Genomic DNA, 10,389 nt, shown 5'->3' with positions numbered 1-10,389 from the left:
ATTGATACAAAAAATATTTAAATTTTTCTACCAATTTATTCCGTTTACCGCAAAATCAAAAAATAGGTTAATTTAGATACTCACTGTCCGTAACTTTATAAAAACACATAAAACTTTTGTAACGCGACACCATAACTTTGACCCTATTGTAACTTTGAGTCGAATGCACCAATTTCACATACCAACATATGCCAAGAAAGGTCTCATCGAATTCTAAGAAAATCCTGAATACTACCTTTCTGCAGTGTGTAACATTTGCACAATACGAAAAAAAACAACTAATTTCCTAATGCGGCACCATTATGATGCGACTGTTTTCGAATGACGTTTTTCACGTTATAATTACCGGAAAAGTTATGTGAATATTTTCCACTGTCATTTTCACGTAGATTTTACGTGATTGTCATTTAATTTCATCATGAACTGGTGAGATGATTTATCCTATGAATCTTATGCAGTTGACATATGCATTTCATGTGAGTTTCACGTAGAATTTAACTACCTATAAAGTGAAAAGCATTTGATTGTCTGATAGGTTCCACGTTTTATACAACGTATAATTTTCAATTGTGGTTTCCCAAATTCTTTAGAGACTAGGAATAGTTTTCAGAAATTATCTGAATATGTTGCTTGATAAGTCGCACGGGCATGCAAAATCGCCAATTCGTAAATGAATTAAGCGACATACAAAATGGCAAAATGATATTGCGACATTCGTTGGCGATCATCACTGTTAGCTACAACTGTTTATGTTCAGGAAATTTCTCGCAATTTGAACTAAATCTGTGTGAAATCTCGATGCCAGATTCTTATGGTTTTTCTAAAGCTCACTTATTGGGAAGTCATCGAGGAATTTCTTTCATGTTTAAAGACTGAATCAAACAACAGCTTCGCCATTTTGATTTCTGTGTATTTTCGCACGGAGAGTTCACGCGATACTTCATTCTGTTTGACGTTGCCAAATTGACGTAGATGATACGTGATAAAACATAGTATGCATGTGATTTTCACGTAGATGTTATGTTTGTCACATAAATCATGCAAAATGACAGAAAATGAATAAGTACAGGAAATTTCACGTAACAATAACGTGAAAAATATTTTGAGTGTATATTTGATTACTTCTTCTTATTTTTTGTATAAACCGTTAGTGGCTCAGTTAATGTGCGCTATCGACTCATAGTTGCAGTGTGAAACAGTGGTGGAAATTGGGAAATGGCTTAGGGTGTCCATTTTATCACCCCTTCCTCTATGCATGTGATTTTCACGTAGATGTTTTGTTTGTCACATAAATCATGCAAAATGACAGAAAACGAATATGTACAGGAAATTTCATGTAACAATAACGTGAAAAATATTTTGAGTGTACCAATTGAATTTACTAAATAGCAGTAATGACTGCGTTTAGGCCATGAATACGTCCATAAAAAAACCTTTACTTTCTGAAGTATTACATGCCCATAACTTCAAAATAAACAGTGGTGGGCACCGCTAACCGAAAATTTAGCGACGCTAACCGGTAAGTCGCTAACCGGAAAATTTAGCTCGATAATCGCTAAACGCTAAACGCTAAACGCTAAACCCACATTAGCGGAACTTTCGCTAATCGCTAATCGCTAACTTTTTAATTTGTAAATAGTCATATCGCTATATTTATTGCTTGTGTTTTGTAAGATTTGGACCACTTTGATCTGTTTTGGTTAAACAAACGAAAACAATTACTTACACGAATAACAAAAGTTATTTAGCTTGGATTGAAAATAGATACTTCTAGGAATGTTTTCATAAAAATTCAATTATTATCTGAATCGAAAAAGTATAACCAAAGTTGTCATAATTTCAAGCGCATTGCAATTTATCAAAGTTCTTGGTGTGGCGAAAATTCAATCTAGACCTTGTGCTTGTTCTTCAAAATGCTCCTGTGGCTTGTACGATAACCGGAACTCCATTCCACAGTGGTCGGAAAAGGCAATTTGACGAACTTAATTCATTTGTGCTTAAACGGTTGATGTTAGCCAAAGACAATGTTCAAAAGAATTGTTCACAAAAATATAACGGAAATCTTGATAAGAAATTTTTTTTTATCATGGCCTACTATCATAAAAATCAAAAATCTAACTTTTGATACAGCGAAGATGAATAGTTTCTCTGGCAAAGTTGTAGAACTTTACAAATTTTGAAACTTTGCAGAAGATATCGAATTTCTATGACGTCTATTTACTGAAATACAAAGCATTTTCACTAGTAACCCCCTCAAATTTAGTTTTTCTAGCATAACTTTTTAAAAATTGTTTTTCAAGAACATAATGTTCTAGACAAATATGACCAACATAAAAACACAGGTTTCTTTCGAAAACAGCATGTTGCTACAATCGTTCTATACTGAGTTAGAGCGTTTTTTCATTAAATTATTTCCCAGATTTAAATGCGTATAGGGGAGAAAGAGGCGAACCGGTGCACATCATCGAATATTTTTTTTAGAGCTTAGACCTTGTACTATAAGCTAGTTAAACTTTGATACCTGACAATTCATAAATGAATGAGTAGAGTGATGTTTTAAGAATGTATGTTTTTGGGGTTTTCTATACAAAAATGCACAAACTCCCTATAAAATGAACGATGATTTGTGAATTTATGAAACAGATAACTCGCAATACTTTCAAAATTAGTGAGAACACTTCTTAGGTTTATTTATTTTATCCGCGGGATCGAAGTGCCACTGTCTTCCTTTTGATTGGAATGGTGCTCTCTCGCTCACTAGCGAAATTTCAATAGGAAAATACAGTCTTAATCCACTGACCATTCCAGTTATGTATTATAACATATGGACTGTAGCTGGTAAGTAACCAAGGATATATGGAAACCAGCAAATGATCTGCATGCAATTCAACGTTGCGCTACAATACTACAGATCATTTTATCTGGCCGGAAAATTACCGCATCATAATTCAAACACTATTGTTGGAAACTGCTCGTTTGTTGATGTCCATATATCCTTGGCTTTACTTGCCATGAAGTATTATTTCACGGTGCGGACATTATTAACTATTTCAATATTCCATCAGGCCGATTATCAGAAGAAGCGCAAAAGTCTAGAAGACTAATTTTGAAAGCATTGCGAGTTATCTGTTTCATAACTTCACAAATCATCGTTCATTAATCAGATAGTTTGTGCATTTTTGTATAGAAAAGCCCAAAAACATACATACCTAAAACATCACTCTACTCATTCATTTATGAATTGTCAAGTTTCAAAGTTAAACTAGCTTATAGTACAAGGTACAAGCTCTAGAAAGAGTATTTGATGATGTGCACCGGATTGCCTCTTTCTCCCCTATACGCATTAAATCTGGGAAATAATTTAATGAAAAAACGCTCTAACTCAGTATAAAACGATTGTAGCAACATGCTGTTTTCGAAAGAAACCTGTGTTTTTATGTTGGTCATATTTGTCTAGAACATTATGTTCTTGAAAAAACAATATTTAAAAAGTTATGCTAGAAAAACTAAATTTGAGGGGGTTGACAGCGAAAATACTTTGTATTTCAGAAAATAGACGTCATAGAAATTTGATATCTTACGCAAAGTTTCATATTTTGAAAAGTTCTACAACTTTGCTAAAGAATCTATTCATGTATATTCGCTGTATCAAAAGTTAGATTTTTGATTTTTATGATAGTGGGCCATGATAAAAAAATCTTCTTATCAACATTTCCGTTATATTTTTGTGAACAATTCTTTTGAACATTGTCTTTGGCTAACATCAACCGTTTAAGCACAAATGAATTAAGTTCGTCAAATTGCCTTTTCCGACCACTGCGCATTCTAGGGTAAAAAAAACTGACAAAAGTAACTTTCGCAGTAAAGTATGTTCATCTTTCGAAGCAATTTACGTACGCCATCAGCAATTCACAGTTTTTCGAAATATTTCTACTGTCGCTTTTCTACAAAATTTAGCGAATTAGCGATTAGCGTTTCGAAGGCCAAAATTTTAGCGACGCTAACAGTTTCGCTAACCAACTCAAAAATTAGTGAAATCGCTAAATCGCTAACTGAATTTTAGCGTCGCTAATTAGCGAATTAGCGAATTAGCGGAATGGTGCCCACCACTGAAAATAAATGATACCAAACATAGTTTTTAAAAATAGTGTCAAAACTATGATTTGTTTTAAATCTTTTATGAGTGTTTTTTATTCGATCATTTAATCATAACACCTTCAAACGCAATGTTAAACAGGAGGCAGAACAGACTGTCCCCTTGTCGAAGTCCCTTGCTTATTTCAAACGGACTTGATACCGCACTCGAAATCTTCACACATTGTGGCCCTAATCAGTCTTGTTAGTTTTGCAGGAAAGCCATTTTTGTCCATAACTTTCCAGAGCTCTACACGGTCGGAAGTGTCGTAAGCGGCCTTGAAATCGATGGACAGGTCGTGCGTGAGGACTTGGTATTCGCGACACTTTTGGAGGATCTGTCGCAGCGTGAAGATTTGGTCCGTTGTCGGTAGCCCATCCAAAAACCGGCTTGATGACTTTCCACAAACTTTCGTTCTAGCGTCTAGAGACGGCAAAAGATGACCTGGGAGAGCACTTTGTAGGCTGCGTTAAGAATCATGATCGATCGGTAGTTCTCACATTCCAACTTGTCGCTCTTCTTGTATATTGGGCATATTACACCCTTCTTCCACTCCTCCGATAGCTGTTCTGTATCTCAAATCCTGACTATCAGCTGATGTAGACAGGAAGCCAACCTATTCGGACCAAGCTTGATAAGCGGCGCTGCAATGCCATGCTTTCCAGCTGATTTGTTGCTCTAGAGTTATTTGATAACATCTTCAACTTCACTTATCGTGAGGGGCGGTATGTCTTCCTCATCCGCTGCGCAGTTTTGGTCCTCTGCCTCTGCGTTATTCAGGTATTTATTGTAGTGCTGCTTCCGCCTATCGATCACCTCACGTTCGTTAGACAAGATTCCTCTCACTTTATCCCGACACATTTCAGCTCGCGGCACAAAGCCCGCGCGGGGTATGTTTAGTTTATTGTAGAATAATATTTCGCGGCATGTATTTTTACATGCAGAAAAACGATTTGAATGACAATAATGATCAATCATTATAGAAAGAAAACTCACACATTTAAATTTCACGACACTGTGAAATATAACGTTGTCCTTATACCATAAAAGATCAAAACAATGGTCGCGGTGGTCCAAATCTTACAACAAAACGTTATCCTTGAGAAATGGAGCCATGATAAAATATATTGCTTTACATCTAATTTCGAAAATAGTTCTCTGTTAAAATTTCGAGGCTATTCTATGGCAAGTAAATCGGCCTGTTGGATTCATTGGCTAGCAGTAAGTATTAAATCTGTCATCGAAACAACAATTTCTTATAAAATTATATTACAAACAACATATATCAATATTCCACAATAATTTCAGCCAAACGTCAGGATCGCAGAGGGTTTGGAAATATATAAATCAGTTCTTATTGGTGGTATTATTCGTGAAGAATTCACCGCTATCTCAATGTGCTCCATTCAAAGAAGCCATTTAGACTGAAGACACGGAAGTCATTTTAAAACATTTATAAGGTTTCAGTGTGAAATGAATATAAGTTCTTGAATGTTTTAAAATTGTTTTGTTCATTGGGTCAGATTCACAAAAACCCACAAACATAAAATTTTATCATTTTACCCAAACTGGGTAATTTCTATCCATTTTATCAATTTCTGGCTTGCATAAGCAGAGTAGGTTTTACTCAGTTTTTGACGTATGGAAGCTTTACTCAAAAGTGAGTAATCGCAAAAAACTCCGATTAGGGTACCTCCACTTTCAACAAAAATGAGTGATATCTTACTCAGTTTAGAGTATTAAAAAATAAGCGTATTGACCTAGCATAGTTGAGCAATTCTCGCTGAAACCAGACCACTAGGTGCACAAGGTCTTTCGAATTTGATATAAATGCACATAATGGTCGGAAATAGAGAAAAAAAGATAATGCCAATTTTGTTTGATTCAATTTGTTGACCCCTCGGTCACCAAACGGTGAAATTTTTTTTTTCTGTGTGGATTCATCATTGCGACCAGAGCTTAGATCTATTGTGATATTGCCCAGGTGTTTTCTGTACTCCGCACTTCATATTGTTAGCAGTAACACTATTGAAGTAAGTGATACGCTCATCATTCATATCAGTGCTTGTGTGTAATTACCTTTCCGTTTCAAGCATGCTGCTCTACTATATCGAGCCTCTGTTCAACCTAACAATATCGCCTAGTAACAATTCCCTGGAGAGAACTTTCATATGTTACTCACACCAGTTTTATAATAGGGACTTATTTTTGTTAGGAGGAGAGTCAACAGGGGTACTTCAGAATCCAGATTGAAGTAAAGGTACGTGGTGGGAAGCCTGAGAATAAACCCATGCCTTAAGTCCTTTGACAACCAACGGATGAACTAGTTTCTAGAAAAGAGGAAATTTCAGCAATTCTTGATGTTTTATTCGAGCTATATCTCTGAAATTTGTTATGGAACCTACTACAAAAAGCACTTTTCTGTAAAGAGGAATGATAGGGCTTTCATTTGGAGTGATCAGAATTTTGGCCGCCCTCTTGAATTTGGCCGCCATCTTGGGTTATGTTAGAAAAAATGCGATTTTAACCCTGTTCGCAACTACCGATTTTCAATCTGAGAGAAGCATCAGAAAGCTGAGAAAAATGCTATAACATGCAAAAAAAAATTGGGTGAGCATCAGTGTTAATTAGGGAACCTATATATTAGAGAAATGACAAGACACTCACCGTTAAGGCAACTGTCAACATCAAAACGGATAACTGCAATGCAAAATTATACAGATCGCCCGTTTTGATGTTGACAGTTGCCTTAACGGTGAGTGTTTCGGCGTCTCTCTGGTGTTAATCTACCAATTAAACGAATTTTTCGAACGAAGTTTTAAAATATTATATGCATTCCACGAAAATCGGTAATTGCGAACAGGGTCGAAATCGCATTTTACTAATATAATCTAAGATGGCGGCCAAAATTCTGATCACTCCAAATGAAAGCCCTATCATTCTTCTTTACAGATAAGTGCTATTTGTAGTAGGTTCCATAGCGAATTTCAGAGATATAGCTCAAATAAAACATCAAGAATTGCTAAAATTTCCTCTTTTCTATAAACTCAACAAATTCAATCAAACAAAAATGGTATTATCATTTTTTCTCTATTTCCAACAATTATGTGCATTTATATCAAATTCGAAAGACCTTGTGCACCTAGTGGCCTTGTTTCATCGAGAATTGCTCAGTTAAAAACCGTTTCACAAACCATTGACCTGGGTTCTCGAATCCCAACACCAAAATAGGTGTGAAGATGGTTGCGGAGTGACGTGATCTGCTAACAACCAACCCATTGGGAGATTTTCTGGAGGTAGAGAAGGTAAGCAAAATCATGTCACTTCTGATTATGTTTATAACTCATTTATATATAATGTGATTGTCAGACTGAGAAAAAAAACAAATTTACTCATATATGTAGCAATATATTCCACCATCACCATAAATTGTGTTGAACCAAAAATTACATGTTGTATAAAAAGAAGAAAAAGTAGGAGGTTGTATCCAAGACACGACCGCATAAATGACGTAGAACTACGTACACTATTAACAAATGCATTGAGTGTTTCATTACCCTAGTAACACAACTGTTTTTATCAAAGTTTTATAGCGCTTTTTTGGCTGTATTGAGCGCTATAAAACTTTGATAAAACCAATATTTTTACTTGGGTAATGAGTTATAATGTCTACTAATGAAGGGTTGTGAATTTCGTGAACCGGTTTCAGCAGTTAGCAGATCGTGCCGAATTAAAAACCATACACAGCACACACACAAATCATACCATATCATACACACATACACACATGATACCATATCATACACACACAGCAAGCAAGCGACCAATCAGAGGACGTTATTTTTATTTCAACAAGGCTAGACAATTTTCAATAGTGCAATTGTTCGTAGATTCAAACAACATTTTTCTGCATTTGGGCAGATGCGTGTATAATTTTCCAATCGATTGCTGCAAGAATGAAGAAAATCGGTTGAAAACCAACCGACCTGTAAGCATTCGAAAAGGGACAAATTTCGTCCCAGTTTTTCAGTTTGCAACCCTGTGTGGTATGCTAAAGTAAAACATAGTTCTACGCCAAAAAGGCATTTTTTTGTTCAAAATCGGTTGCTGATCGCAACCTTTGTGCTGCCCCAACAGTGGGGGAGTTAAGATACACGGACAACATGCACTGTGGAAGCTATTTCACCTTCTGTAAATTAGACGGCCGCGACAGATGTAACTGCTAGAATCCGCACAAAATGCTTGCTTACGTTGTCAAAAATTATTAACTTTCAATGACGTGTTTATTTGCCTTGAAAAAAGGCATTTTGCTATTCAAAATTGGATTTGGTGATGACGATCTTTATGCTGCCCCAACAGTGGGGGAATAATGGCAGTCTGGCGAGGCACGCTGAGAAGAACCGCGCTGCTACTGAGACATGGTGACCAACCACAGCGCAAGTGATTTATTTAATTTGAAGGCAGCCACAGGCGCAACCCGCTGTTACTTCTGAGTGCTGTATCTGCTTCTACTGCTGTCAACGTTGTGGACGGTCCACCCAGCTCGCCTTCCGACTAATGAATGTAGCTAGTTTTCCCAGAAACACTCTTTTATAGCCGAAGGGTGCTACGTAGTGCCACGCCTTTCAGTTCAGTTGTCTAATTCTCTCATATTCTTTAGACGAATTATTCCACAATTCGCATTCGATATTTGTTTCCAGCGATGGTACTCTCACACACGCAACGCAACGTTCCAGTTTAAACTGGAACATTGGCAACTCTGAATGAATGTAGCTAGTTTTCCCAGAAACACTTTTATAGCTAGCGAACCTATACATTAGAGAAATGACAAGACACTCACCGTTAAGGCAACTGTCAACATCAAAACGGGCGAGTTGTATCATTTTGCATTGCCGTTATCCGTTTTGATGTTGACAGTTGCCTTAAAGGTGAGTGTCTTGTCATTTCTCTAATGTATAGGTTCGCTATTTATAGCCGAAGGGTGCTACGTAGTAGGCCACGCCTTTCAGTTCAGTTGTCTAATTCTCTGATATTCTTTAGACGAATTTTTCCACAATTCGCATTCGATATTTGTTTCCAGCGAATAAACACCGATGGTGCTCTCACCAGAGCTGCGGAAAGTCAATATCATACTACTGACAATTCTCTGATTCTCTTGGCGTCAACTCTCACTCTCATTTTTTTCTTGGCATCTTTCTCGATCATTCGGGTATGGCTGTACTGAGATTGAACTAGCAGAAATATCAAGTTCATTTTGACAGCATGATGTTATGAGGATAGCAAACATAAAATCAATGATTTTTCTTCAATTGATATGTATGATATTGATATATGGTCGGCGTGCGATCAGACCGAACTAAGCGCCGTTTTCTCAGATTGAGTTATTGACACCCAGTGGTAATAATCTATCTATTATGAAGTAGCGAATCGTTTGAGCATTTGATAATGATATTATAACAAAAAATTCTCTGTAACAGCTTGTACACAGCAATTGCGGCGGTAAATGTTTTTCAACGCTTGGTTCGGTTTGGCTGCACGCCGACTAGAAGCATTGTCAATAAACAACTATTACTTCGTTTTGTAACTGAGCGTATTTTAGTTTGGTACATTTTGAATCTGTATTATCATTTATTTTTATTCTTAGTAGAGAATATGCTTCTTCATAACACCAATTGTAATAAAAAGAATTCTATTAATATTTTTCAAATGATCTCATATCTGAAAAATAATATTGCATTTTTATTTGTTTTTTGACAGTATGAGTTTATTAATTTAATTCTTGAATATTGTGCTTGTTGTAGGTTAAACTAAAGAACTCGCGGCAAAAAATGAATCGCGGTTGGCAAAACAGGAAACTTTTAAATATGTATGGATATGTATATTTATATACAGATCCTGTTAAATTTTGGCACGGTTCAACTTTGAAACTGTTCAATTTCGGTTCGGAACGGTTTTGCTTCTCCTAGTTTTCATTCATATTTTCTTTTAACGAAGAGGATGGCCGGAGTTAATCGACTGGTTTCGGATATTTGGCCGGAATATGTTTCAGTAACATGGTAACGATGATTAAAGCAGTGCTTAGAAGTGCTTAAAATCCCACCATGCCTCTCCTTGAAAAATGTAAAAATGCGGACCTGTTCCGGTTGTGTTCCGAATACTCGGGGTTGTTGTGCCAGCCCACCAAGCGACACCTATAACCACTGGTTTAAAATTATAAACCTAGTTCATTGTGGCCATATCTTGAGTTGGGATCG

Source organism: Wyeomyia smithii, chromosome 2, assembly GCF_029784165.1.
Source record: "Wyeomyia smithii strain HCP4-BCI-WySm-NY-G18 chromosome 2, ASM2978416v1, whole genome shotgun sequence".
In the NCBI taxonomy this organism is placed as follows: Eukaryota; Metazoa; Arthropoda; class Insecta; order Diptera; family Culicidae; genus Wyeomyia; species Wyeomyia smithii.
This window is presented reverse-complemented; position numbering follows the sequence as displayed.